Consider the following 14485-nt stretch of genomic DNA (forward strand, 5'->3'; position numbering starts at 1 on the left):
ACAGAGAGAAAATGCTAGGCAAAGAGCCTCTGGAAATTAAAGGATGCTATTATACTTACTGTGTTCTGCAAAGCTATCATAGCTTTTTTGTTAAAAAAAATTATTTACTTGGCTGTCCCGGGTCTTGTGGCATGCATGATCTTCGATCTTTGTTTACACATGTGGGATCTTTAGTTGCAGCGTACATGATCTGTTTAATTGTAGCAAGAGGCTAGTACTTTGTATTGCCTAGTAAATACTTCCTCTATTTTCTCTTAACTCCTCTGAATCATTTGAAATCAAGCTACAAAAAATGGTGCTTATCATTTTCAAATGAAAGTTAAAGTTACTTAGTTGTGTCTGACTCTTTGAGAGCCCATGGACTACAGCCCACCAGGCTCCTGTCCATGGAATTCTCCAGGCAAGAATACTGGAGTGGGTTGTCATTTCTCCTCCAGGGGATCTTCCCAACCCAGGGATCATAGATGGGTCTTTTGCATTGCAGTCAGATTCTTTACCTCCTGAGCCACCAGGGAAGCCCATTATTTTCAAATACTTCAGTATTATTTTGTGTATAAGGATGTGGTGATTTAGTCACTCAGTCATGTCTGACTCTTTGACCCCATGGACTGTAGCCCATCAGGCTCCTCTGTCCATGGGATTATCCCAGCAAGAATACAGGAGTGGGTTGCCATTTCCTTCTCCAATGAATAAGGATATTGTTCTATATAACCATAATACAACCACCAAAATCTGGATGTGAATATTGATATATTGCTATCATCCAATCAAGAAAAATTCCATCCTAAAGGTATTTGGTAAGGCCATAAAAGATAGCTGACCATACTGAGTTGGAGGGGAGTGTGGTTTGCAGATTGCTGTGTTGAAATCTGAGAAGACTGAAAAAGAGATTATCAGCAGTAACAAAGCCTAATGCAGGGCAGCAAAAGCCAAAGTGAAGAAAGTTGTATCCAATTGGAGACACAGCCTGGTGTATGGAGGTCAGAGATTGAGTATATTAAGAACATCTTTTGCATGAGAGGGTAGCCTGGCTAAAGATGTCATGGTCAGACAGAGCACATGATGTACCCATAAGGGGCTAAGGGTAGGGACAGGCTCTTATAGGTGGTTGAGGTGAAAAGGATATCCGTGTGATGGAGAGTGGACTGTTGCAGGGTGAAGGCAGAGCAGGGTAAAAGGAATCTCCATGGGGCCGGATATCAGAGTTCAAGTGGTGTAAGGAAGATGTCCCCAGAGATCAAAAGCCTAGGATGGCATGTTGGCATTGTGGTTTATTTACAGTTTGGCTCAAATCATGTGAAATTTGAGTGAGTTTGAACCTCTTTTTTTTTAACTTTGATAATCTGTGGTTTGTTTCTTTAGATTTATTTCAGTTGTTGTAGGGTAGATATTTTGGTAAATCAGTAGTTAGGTACTTATTTTTGCAAGGCAGATTATGAATTTTCTGTACTTTATAATCTAATTAGTTTTTAGTCATTTTGAGGAAGTCTTATATAATCATTTTGAAAAGTATATATTATATATTTCTGTGATAAAAGGTTTGTATGATTGATATAAAATCAATTGATACTTTGAAAATTTGACATAAATAATAAGAACTTGAGAGTGTAGACTCATAATTATGTTACTCAGATAGTATCCAAAATGGATTCCAGATTGAAGTTCTTATATAAGGTATATAAATAACATATGTCCATGTGTAAAATTGATCAAAACTATCTACTTCTTGTTTTCATTTTGGGGTACCTTTACATTTAATAATTAACATTTGAAGGTACTAAATATGATAAACTAGGAGAAAACAGATGATCAAAGTCATCATATTTATAGAATGCAATGTGTAAATTCACTTCATCTCTTCAGTGTAGATACAGAAAAAAAAATTTTAAGGCTTTAAAAAAAAAAACTAGTGTCTGGTAACCAATGTATGTTTTCTCATTTACTTCTTTTTGACTATGTGGGCATTTCAGATAATCAATGCCAACTCTTAGAAAATTAATGTGGTGCATTAATTAACTGAGCTAATTCAGAATAGTGGATTACAGATGGCCTTATCAATGCATCTAAATCTTCAAAAGCTTGACAATTAAAAAGAAATATGTGATACTTTCAGTATTTTCAGTTAGATGAAAATGGCACTTGTGTATCTTTCCTTAATATAAAAGATGAATATTTCCTAAGCAGTGAGAAAATTAAGAATAAAAGTATAGCAGCCATCCTGACTGGTGTGTAATGGTACCTCATTGTGGTTTTGATTTGCATTTCTCTAATAATGAGTGATGTTGAGCATTTTTTCATAAGCAATAAATGCTGGAGAGGGTGTGGAGAAAAGGGAACCCTCTTACACTGTTGGTGGGAATGCAAACTAGTACAGCCGCTATGGAAAACAGTGTGGAGATTTCTTAAAAAAGTGGAAATAGAACTGCCATATGACCCAGCAATCCCACTTCTGGGCATACACACTGAGGAAACCAGATCTGAAAGAGACACATGCACCCCAATGTTCATCGCAGCACTGTTTATAATAGCCAGGACATGGAAGCAACCTAGATGCCCATCAGCAGACGAATGGATAAGGAAGCTGTGGTACATATACACCATGGAATATTACTCAGCCATTAAAAAGAATTCATTTGAACCAGTCCTAATGAGATGGATGAAGCTGGAGCCCCTTATACAGAGTGAAGTAAGCCAGAAAGATAAAGAACATTACAGCATACTAACACATATATATGGAATTTAGAAAGGTGATAATGATAACCCTATATGCAAAACAGAAAAAGAGACACAGAAATACAGAACAGACTTTTGAACTCTGTGGGAGAAGGTGAGGGTGGGATGTTTCAAAAGAACAGCATGTATACTATCTATGGTGAAACAGATCACCAGCCCAGGTGGGATGCATGAGACAAGTGCTCCAGCCTGGTGCACTGGGAGGACCCGGGGGAATCGGGTGGAGAGGGAGGTGGGAGCGGGGATCGGGATGGGGAATACGTGTAAATCCATGGCTGATTCATATCAATGTATGACTAAACCCACTGGAAAAAAAAAAATGATCATAAAAAAAAAAAAGGAAAAAAAAAAGAATAAAAGTATAAAATGCTTGGAAATGTTTATAAAGTTTATAAGCATATAAAGTTTATAGTTTATAAAGAACTATTCATATGGCATTATTCATACTTCAAATGCCAACTCTGTATCTATGCACAGTTAATCATAACATATACTAAGAAAAAACAAAGTCAAGGAAATGATTACTAAAGTGACAGATTCCTTTAAAAATGAGAATTTAACAAAATAACAATGGCTCACATTTTGGCAGGGAAGGAGCAACATGAGAGATGGAAACAAGGAACCCCATGGACATAATTTCTATTACCATCTAAATATGAGTTTATAGACCAAGAAGACAATGGGGTGAGTTAATATGAAGTGATTTTAAAAAGCACATAAAACTTACATTTATATCATCCATAGAAAGAATCATAAGCCCAGAATCAAAAAGTATGCAAAGTATAGCAAAGTCTATAAAGATGTGTGGGGCATGGGAAAAAGTTCTCATCTCTGTATAACTGAAGTCTTAGAAGGAGAATAGAGAGATGAGAAGACAAATATTTATTAAAACATTGGTTAAAGATTTTCAAATGCTGATTGCATACATCAAACTATGGATTCAATCAATTATTTAAACTTCAAAAAGGACAAATATAAAGGAATTCACATATAGGCTTTATCATAGTCAAACTGCTCATAGAGACAAAAATAAAAGTTTGAAAACTATTGGAGAAAATTCATCATTAGTTTCAATAGTGCTGGAAAACAAATCTGCTAGCCTAGAATCCTATACTGGCAAATATATTTTTCTTAAATAAAGGTAAAATAACAACATTTTCAGAATAAATGAAAACCAAGGAACAGGTGTGTAATAAGGGACTATTAGAGTTCTGGCAGAAGAAAACTGATCCCAGATGAATCCATAGAAAATATTTGAAAGAACAGCAAAGGAAGGATGGAATAACATCCTTCTTTTTAAGAAAATGGTGATAAAGTCTTAAGGAGTCTAAGACATATGTGGAAATAGAATATATGGTAATTGATTAGGGGTTTCCTAAGACTCAGTTCAGTTCGATCGCACTGACGTGTCCGACCTTTTGTGACCCCAAGGACTGCAGCATGCCAGGCTTCCCTGTCCATCACCAACTCCCGGAGCTTGCTCAAACTCATGTCCATCGAGTCAGTGATGCCATCTCATCCTCTGTTGTCCCTTTCTCCTCTTGTCTTCAATCTTTCCCAGCATAGGGGTCTTTTCCAATGAGTCTGTTCTTCACAACAGGTGGCCAAAGTGTAGGAGTTACAGCTTCAGCATCAATTCTTGAATATTCAGGATTGATTTCCTTTAGGATTGACTGGTTTGATCTCCTTGCAGTCCAAGGGACACTCAAGAGTCTTCTCCAACACCACAGTTCAAAATCATCTGTTCTTTGGTGCTCAGCTTTCTTTATAGTCCAACTCTCACATACATACATAACTACCGGGAAAACAATAGCTTTGACTAGACAGATCATGGTTGGCAAGGGTAATGTCTCTGCTTTTTAATATGCTGTCTAGGTTAGTCATAGCTTTCCTCCCAAGAAGCAAGCATCTTTTGATTTCAGGGCTGCTCTCACCATCTGCAGTGATTTTGGAGTCCAAGAAAACAGTCTCTTACTGTTTCCACTGTTTGCCCATCTATTTGCCATGAAATGATGGGACTGGATGCCATGATCTTCATTTTTTGAATGTTCAGTTTTAAGACAGCTTTTTCACTCTCCTCTTTCATTTTCATCAAGAAACTCTTCAGTTACCTTTCACTTTCTGCTATAAGGGTGCTGTCATGTGCATATCTGAGGTTATTGATATTTCTTCTGATAACCTTGATTCCAGTTCATGCTTCATCAAACCCAGCACTTTGCTTGATGTACTCTGCATGTAAGTTAAATAAGCTAAGTGACAATATACTGCCTTGATGTACTGCTTTCCCAATTTGGAACCAGTCCACTGTTTCATGTTCAGTTCTAACTCTTGTTTCGTGACCTGCACAGATTTCTCAGGAGGCAGGTCAGGTGGTGTGGTATTCTCCATCTTTTTCAGAATTAACCACAGTTTGTTGTGGTCCAAACAGTCAAGGGCTTTGGGGTAGTCAATAAAGCTCAAGTAGATGTTCTTCTGGAACTCTCACTTTTTCGATAATCCAACAGATGTTGGCAATTTGATCTCTGGTTCCTCTGCCTTTTCTAAATCCAGCTTGAACATTTGGAAATTCTATGTTCATGTATTGTTGAATCCTGGCTTTGAGAATTTTGAGCATTACTTTGTTAGTGTTTGAGGTGACTCTAATTATGCAGTAGTTTGAACATTTTTTGGCATTGTCTTTTTTTGGGATTGGAATAAAAATTGACCTTTTCCAGTCCTGTGGCCACTGCTGAGCTTTCCAAATTTGCTTGCATATTGAGTGTAGCACTGTAACAGCATCATCTTTTAGGATTTGAAATAGCTCAGCTGGAATTCCATCACCTCCATTAGCTTTGTTCGTAGTGATGTTTCCTAAGGCCCACTTCCCTTTGCATTCCAGGATGTCTGGCTCTAGGTGAGTGATCACATCTTCATGGTTATCTGGGTCATGAAGATCTTTTTTATATAGTTCTTCTGTGTATTCTTGTCACCTCTTCTTAATACCTCTGCTTCTGTTAGGTTACTCCAGGTATTTCTTGACTTCCTACATTGGCATTCTAGTCCTCTGTGATGAAAAGGACATCTCGTGTATATGTGTTAGTTCTAGAAGGTCATGTAGGTCTTTATAGAACTGTTCAACTTCAGCTTCCTCAGCATAGTGGTTGGGGCATTGAATTGGAATACTGTGATATTGAATGGTTTGCCTTGGAAATTAACAGAGATCATTCTGTTGTTTTTGAGATTGCACCTGAGTACTGCATTTCAGACTCTTTTGTTGACTATGAGGAATACTCCATTTCTTCTAAAGGATTCCTAAGACTACCCACATCTATAATAAGTCACTAGAAGTATTCATAGTCTCAGCATAGTTGGCCCTGTCGCTCAGGTTTATTTCAGAAACACAGCAGCATAGTGACATAGTGGCATAGTACATAGTAACATCAGATACCCAGCTGGTTCAGCAAGGGAAAAAGATAAGCAGAGTATGGAGCAATCCATGTGCAGGCATCCTACACTCTCTTCCTGACATGGGAAATCACACAGGGTATCCCAACCCTGTAGCAACTAAAATACAGCTTCATAGTGCAGTGCTTCTGCCCAGAGAGGTCCACCTGAGTCTCAGAGTTTACGCTTTTTTATTGGGAACTTTTCATGTGGGCGTACTTTGCTCAACTACTAGACTCTCAGAAAAGGAGCAGATGTTCACTATAAATCACACTGTAGCACAGAGAAACAACTTATCTGTTAGGGAGCATTTCAGAATCTGTTTCCAGATGCAGTCAAGCAGGCCCTTCCAAAGACAGCAGCTTCAGGCCTGCTTTGTTTAGTATTTTCTGCATAGTAACAGTAGCCCCTAAAATAGGAAAGGGAAGGTAAGTTAAATTTTTAAAGCATTCTTTCATTGCTCAGAAGGTGATAAATATTTTTTTTTCTTGTAATCACTGGAGTATTAACTAAAGGAAAAAGTAGGGATTGTGACACTCAAGATGAGTGAAGTGAAATAGTATGAAAATACCTGGCTGATTAATAGAAGGAAAGAAGTAAGAAATCAAAGGAAAAAGCTAGTGCTGTAAATAGGTAACGCAGAACAAGTTACCACATACTGATGTAATAGTCCACCAGAAAACAGATTGCCAGACTGGGAAAATGAATACAAAGACAAACTAAAACCCAACTATGATGCTTATAAGAGATAACACTTTAAATACAAAGATGTGGAAAACTTGAAAGCAAAGGAATGGAAAAATTATGCCATATAAACATACCACCAAAAATCTAGTGATAAAATCAGACGACAGGATGCATCCAACAAGAATAAATAACAGTTCTAATTTGTACACATCAAACACTGTATAAAAAACACAATAGACACATAATATTAAAATAGTATTTGTGGTTGCAAATGCCAAAGGACAAATTTAATGAACTATTTTTAACACTTCTACATTGAAATCTAGAAACCATGATTGAGGAAAATTTTAATAAGACCTAAGTAGATAAAGGAAAATACCATGTATATTGACATGAAGCATATTATTGTAAAAATGTGTTTCCCACAATTTATAGATTCACAGCAAGCTCAATAAAGATTCTGAAACCAAAGCGATCTCTAGAGGAACAAATCTGGAAGATTATACTATCAGATATCAATCTCAGAAAATTATATTAATCAAAACTGTTGTACAGCTGTAGAAAATAAAAAGACCAATAAAAGTATTAACAAAGAAACTGGCTGCATATATGTCATCATCTGATTTGGGCAGTGAATGGGGAAAAGAATGGTCTTTTCTATTAATTATGCTTGGTCACGTGATTGGGAGAGGCATATGAAAGCTTTCCGGGTTGCTGTAAACATTTCTCACTTGATCTAGATCATGGTTATACAAATGTAGACATATGTAAAGACTCAGCTAGCTGTTCTCCTAAGATCTATATACTTAAAGAATGAAGGAGTGTTTCATGAATTCCATAGCAGTAGTTAATATCAGTTAACAAGGCAGGGGTGTATTTCATGTGGAGTGATTCCAGCAGCAGAGAAAGATCCAGAGGTTAAAACTCATACTGAGCCTCTGCACTGGGTGACAAGTAATGAACTCACTGGGCCCAGTGGAGAGCTAGCCTCCCACAAGCAATTGGATGGAAATAAACTAACAATGGATGCTTCCCTGGTGGCTCAGAGGTTAAAGCATCTGCCTGCAATGCGGGAGACCTGGGTTCGATCCCTGGGTCAGGAAAATCCCCTGGAGAAGGAACTGGCAACCCACTCCAGTATTCTTGCCTGGAGAATCCCAAGGACGGAGAAGCCTGGTGGGCTACAGTCCACAGGTTCACAAAGAGTTGGACACGACTGAGCGACTTCACTTTCAAACTAACAATGGAAGGTGAATATGTGTTGGAGAAATGGCGTACAAACAAATTTCAAGACAAGAGTACTAAAGTTTTCTCTTAGTAAGAATTATGCTATGAAAATTTTGGAAACACAATATTTGGGACCCATCTTGTGGGGAAAAGTTTTGTCATGAGAGTTAATGATCAAATGAGTGGAGGTCTGACAAAGTGTCAGAAAGCAACTCTGAACATGTAGAAGGTTTGGGAGCACAGAAAACTCAGATGATATGGAGAGCATAAGCCCAAGTATTAGCACTGAAATCCTAGCGTGGTATGTGAATAGCAGAACCTATTTCCACAACCAGATGTTTTAGGAAAAATTGAGAAAAACTGAAATAGGCAAATGAGATTATTGTTTGGTGTCTCTAGGGCAGCACTACTTTACTGCCACTTTCCATTGTCTTAAAACACTTTGTTGTTGTACCGTGGCTCAGTCGTGTCCGACTCTGTGACCCAGGGACTGTAGCACGCCAGGTTTCCCTGCCCTTCACCAAATCCCAGAGCTTGTTCAAACTCATATCCATTGAGTCAGTGATGTCTTCCAACCTTCTCATTCTCTCTCGTCACCTTCTCTACCTCTTTTCAGTCTTTCCCATCCTCAGGGTCTTTTCTAATGAGTTGGATCTTCAAACCAGGTGGCCAAAATATTGGAGGTTCAGTATCAGCATCAGTCCTTCCAATGAATATTCAGAATTTATTTCCTTTAGGATTGACTGGTTGGATCTCCTTGCAGTCCAAGGGACTCTCAAGGATCTTCTCCAGCACCATAGTTCAAAAGCATCAATTCTTTGGTGCTAAGACTTCTTTATGATCCAGCTCTCCACATCCGTAATGACTGCTGGAAAAGTCATAACTTTGACTCTATGGACATTTGTCGGCCCAGTAATGTCTCTGCTTTTTAATATGCTGTCTAAGTTGGTCATAACTTTTCTTTCAAGAAACAAGTGTCTTGTAATTTCAAGGTTGCAGTCGCCATCTGCTGTGATTTTGGAGCCCAAAAAAATAAAGTCTCTCATTGTTTCTCCATCTATTTGCTATGAAGTGATGGGACCAGATGCTGTGATCTTAGTTTTCTGAATGTTGAGTTTTAAGCCAGCTTTTTCACTCTCCTCTTTCACCTTCATTAAGAGGCTCTTTAGTTCCTCTTTGCTTTCTGCCATAAGGGTGGTGTCATCTGTGGAGATTATTGATATTTCTCCCAGCAACCTTGATTCCAGCTTGTGTTTCATCAAGCCCAGAATTTCTTATGATGTATTCTTCATATATGTTAAATAAGCAGGGTGACAATATACAGCCTTGACATACTCCTCCAATTCGAAACCAGTCCATTTTTCCATGTCTGGTTCTAACCGTTGCTTCTAGACCTGCGTACAGGTTTCTCAGGAGCCAGGTAAGGTAATCTTGTATTCCCATTTCTTTCAGAATTTTCCAAAGTTTGTTGTGATCCATATGGTCAAAGGCTTTGGCATAGTCAATAAAGCAGATGTTTTTCTGGAACTCTTGTTTTTTCTATGATTTAACGGATGTTGATGATTTGATGTCTGGTTCCTCTGCCTTTCTAAATCCAGCTTGAATATCTGGAAGTTCTCAGTTTACATACTGCTGAAGCCTAGTTTGGAGAGTTTTGAGCATTTCTTTGCTAGTGTGTGGAATGAGTGTAACTGTGTAGTAGTTTGAACATTCTATGGCATTGCTTTTCTTTGGCATTGGAATGAAAACTGACTTTTTCCAGTCCCGTGGCCACTGTTGAGCTTTCCCAATTTGCTGGCATATTGAGTGCAGCACTTTCACAGCATCATCTTTTAGGATTTGAAATAGCTCAGCTGGAATTCCATCACCTCCACTAGCTTTGTTCGTAGTGATGCTTCTTAAGGTCCACTTAACTTTGCATTCAAGGATGTCTGGCTTTAGGTGAGTGATCACACCATCGTGATTATCTGGGTCATGAAGATCTTTTTTGTACAGTTCTTTTGTGTATTCTTGCCATCTCTTCTTAGTATCTTCTGCTTCTGTTAGGTCCATACCATTTCTGTCCTTTATTGTGCCCATCTTTGCATGAAATATTCCCTCAGTATCTCTAATTTTCTTGAAGAGATCTCTAGTCTTTCCCATTCTATTATTTTCCTCTATTTCTTTGCACTGATCACTGAGGAAGGCTTTCTTATCTCTTATTGCTATTCTTTGGAAATCTGCATTCAGATGTGTATATTTTTTCTTTTCTCCTTTGCCTATCACTTCTCTTCTTTTTTTAGTTATTTGTAAGGCCTCCTCAGATAACCATTTTGCCTTTTGTTTTTCTTTTCCTTGGGAATAGTTTTGCTCACAGCCTCCTGTACAATGCTATAAGCCTCTGTCCATAGTTCTTCAGGCACTTTATCAGATCTAATCCCTTGAATCTATTTGTCACTTCCACTGTATAATCATAAGGTATTTGATTTAGGTCATACCTGAATGGCCAGGTGGTGTTCCCTACTTCTTCAATTTAAGTCTGACTTTTGCAGTGAGGATTTCATGATCTGAGCCACAGTTGATTTTCAGTCTTGTTTATGCTGACTGTATAGAGTTTCTCCATCTTTGGCTACAAAGAATATAATCATTCTGACTTTGGTATTGACCATCTGGTGATGGTCATCACATGTAGAGTCATCTCTTGTGTTGTTGGAAGAGGGTGTTTGCTATGACCAGTGCATTGTCTTGGAAAAACTCTTTTAGCTTTTGCCCTGCTTCATTTTATACTCCAAGGCCAAACTTGCCTGTTACTCCAGGTATTTCTTGACTTCCTACTTTGGCATTCCAGTCCTCTGTGATGAAAAGAACATCTGTGTGTGTGTGTGTGTGTGTGTGTGTGTGTGTGTGTCTAGGTCTTCATAGAACCGTTCAACTTCAGCTTCTTCAGCATAGTGGTTGGGGCATTGGCTTTGATTACTGTGTTATTGAATGGATTGCCTTGGAAATGAACAGAGACCATTCTGTTGTTTGTGAGATTGCACCCAAGTACTGCATTTCAGACTCTCTTGTTGACTATGAGGAATACTCCATTTCTTATAAGGGATTCTTTCCCACAGTAGTAGATATAATGATCATCTGAATTAAATTCACTCATTCCAGTCCATTTTAGTTCACTGATTCCTAAAATGTCGACGATCATTCTTGCTATCTCCTGTTTGGCTGCTTCAAATTTACCTAGATTCATGGACCTAACATTCCAGGTTCCTGTATAATGTTGTTCTTTACAGCATCAGACTTTACTTTCACCACCAGACACATCCACAACTGGGTGTTGTTTCCACTTTGGCTCAACCTCTTCCTTCCTTCTGGAGCTATTTTTCTGCTCTTCTCCAGTAGCATATTTAGGCACCTGATGACCTGAGGAGTTCATCTTTCAGTGCCTATCTTTTTGTCTTTTCATACTGCTCATGGGGTTCTCAAGGCAAGAATGCTGAAGTGGTTTGATATTCCCTTCTCCAGTGAACCACGTATTGTCAGAACTCTCCACCATGACCTGCCCATCTTGGGTGGCTCTATATGGCATGGTTCATAGTTTCATTGAGTTAGATAAGTGATCCATGTGATCAGTTTGGACAGCTCTTTGGTTATTTGGTTAAAATACTTTATAAGATGATAACTGTAGAAAATAAGATATTCTTTTCTATAAAAGTACTTGCATTTTACTGTAAACAAGTTAATTGTGATTGTTCATTTGTGGATATTGTCCTGTTTTGAATCTAGTTGAAAATTCATTTCAGTTTTCATGATTAATTATTTTATGTGCATTCGTAGAATTCTCCATTAAGTCAATATTAATGTTATATAAAATTTTGATATGTGTTCATTTCCTACTTGCGTGCACGTCGTGATACCTTTTGTAAGAAAGTATTCCTCAGTAGGTCGAAGATAAGGCTCTCAGACTGTGAATAGTCTCTATTAAAATGGTGCTTTGAACTTCTGAGGTTAAAATGTCAGTTTAAAGATCTGTCTGCTCTCTTGTACTTCTTCCTATCATATGACATGGTGTGGCAGCTATGGAAAACAGCACTAATATTGCTCAAAAACATTTAAAATAGGGTTACTGTATGATATAGAAACTCTACTTCTGGGCATAGAGCCAGAAGAATGGAAGGGAAATGTGGAATTCTTGTTCTAAGGACAGAGAATTTCATTTATATTAGGTGAAATAAATCCTAGAGGTTTGCTGTATGATGTAGTACGTATTGTTAACAATGTGTGGCATTTTGAGTTTCAAAATTTGTTAAATGGATAGAGTTCATGTTATGTTTTTGACATGCATACAGACATCAAACAAAGGAACACAAGGAAACTTCGGGAGGTGTTGGATATGTTTAATCCCCTGATTGTGGTGATGATACCATGGGTATTTGCATATACCCAAACTTATCAAATTGTACACACTAAATGTGTCAGTTCTTTGTGTATCAATTATACCCTAACAAAGCTGTTAAAAATATAACATGGAAAATAATATGCTTATTTCTAATAAATTTATATTAAATCAAAGAAAAACTGTCTAAAAACATCTATGTAGAAAACAAACACATTGAAAAATAAGACCTAAACGTTCTTCAGATACAACATAGCCATTGTTTAAATGATTCTTTATTGTAAAGCTGTCAATTTACTGAAAATTTATCAATAATTTCAATGCAATTCAACTGATAATTCCAATGTTTTTCATTTTGAATAATTTTATATATTGTTCTATAGAAATTGACAAGCTGATTCTAGTTCATAGTGAAATGCAAGTGCCAAATATAGGCATGCCACTTTTGAAAGAAAATTAAAGTGGAAACTTGTATTGCATATCAAGTCTCTTTGTACAGTCTCAATAATTAAGACTGTGGTATTGGGCCAAAATACATTAACGAAACAGAGGGCTCATAAAAAGACGTAGGTGTATATGGTCACTTGATAAATGATCAAGTGTAAGTTAACCAGTTAACCTGTGAAATAATGCCCAACTCTATTAGTAAAGAGGGAAATGTACTTAGTCTTTTTTTTTTTTTTTTTTTTTAGTTTTTTTTTTTTTTCCTAGTCTTCTTATAAGTGGAAAAATCCAGTCAGCTTCCTTAAAACCTGTATTGTCTGCCCTCCTGGTTACTTATGGCTTACAGATACCTATGCTGTGCAGTGGGTTTTAGTTGCATCACTGTTAACAACACTGTTAACAAACTGGATGCTTACCCACCTCCTCGTAATCCCAATTTCAGTTTTGTGAGATTTGTATTGTTTACATTGTATTATCAGTAGTACAATATGAAATAAATAAGAACAATAAGTATATAACTGTCTATTATGTTGCACTTACATGATTTATTTTGGATGTTTCACTAAGATCATTTTGCATTTTTTTTCCATTTATTTTTATTAGTTGGAGGCTAATTACTTTACAATATTGTAGTGGTTTTGTCATACATTGACATGAATCAGCCATGGATTTCCATGTGTTCCCCATCCCGATTCCCCCTCGACCTCCCTTTCTACCCAGTCCCTCTGGGTCTTCCCAGTGCACCAGGCCCGAGCTCTTGTCTCATGCATCCAACCTGGGCTGGTGATCTGTTTCATCATTTTGCATTTTTAAATTCCTCTTAATCTTTTGTCAAAGGATAAAAATTCTAGGTTCAACATGTAAATCCATGGCTGATTCATGTCAATGTATGGCAAAAACCACTACAATATTGTAAAGTAATTAGCCTCCAACTAATAAAAATAAATGGAAAAAAAAATTCTAGGTTCATGAACTTTGCACATTTGTCCTTCAGTTATAATCTGTGACTAATTTGCTGACAAAATAACTAAAATTTGGAAATATATATTTAAATAAATATTTTTTAAATATTTAAATAAATAAATATTAGTTGCATTTTTATGTGTCACTTTACCAAAAATAAGCTTCTGACAGTTTAGTCTGTTGAACTCTCTATTAACTAAATTTATCTTATAGACATATATGGAATTCACCAGAGTTCAAGTGGACCTACCATCAGGATGAATGTCCTCACATTTTGAATAGTGGTAGGGCTGAAAATTATTAATGTTGGACACTCTCTTATGATAACAAAGTGTTAAAACACACACTTTAGAAGATATTTGAATTATTATGTCTTGATTTATATATTTCTTCAACAATTAATTTTGTATATTTTCCAGTAGAAAAAAAATAGCAAAAAGAAAAAAAAAGCATTTCCTATGTTCTTTAAAAAAAATTATTTGTCAAAATTCAACAGCAAAGATATTCTATTTCCACTTGTGCCATTTTCAAATACTGGGGTCAGAGAAGGAGGCATTTCATAATATTAGGTTTATAAGAATTTGACTTCACAAAATAATTTCCAAAGTGGGCTTTTTTTTCCATTTGAGAATTAATTTT

This window comes from Dama dama, chromosome 31 (assembly GCF_033118175.1).
Source record: "Dama dama isolate Ldn47 chromosome 31, ASM3311817v1, whole genome shotgun sequence".
Classification (NCBI taxonomy): domain Eukaryota; kingdom Metazoa; phylum Chordata; class Mammalia; order Artiodactyla; family Cervidae; genus Dama; species Dama dama.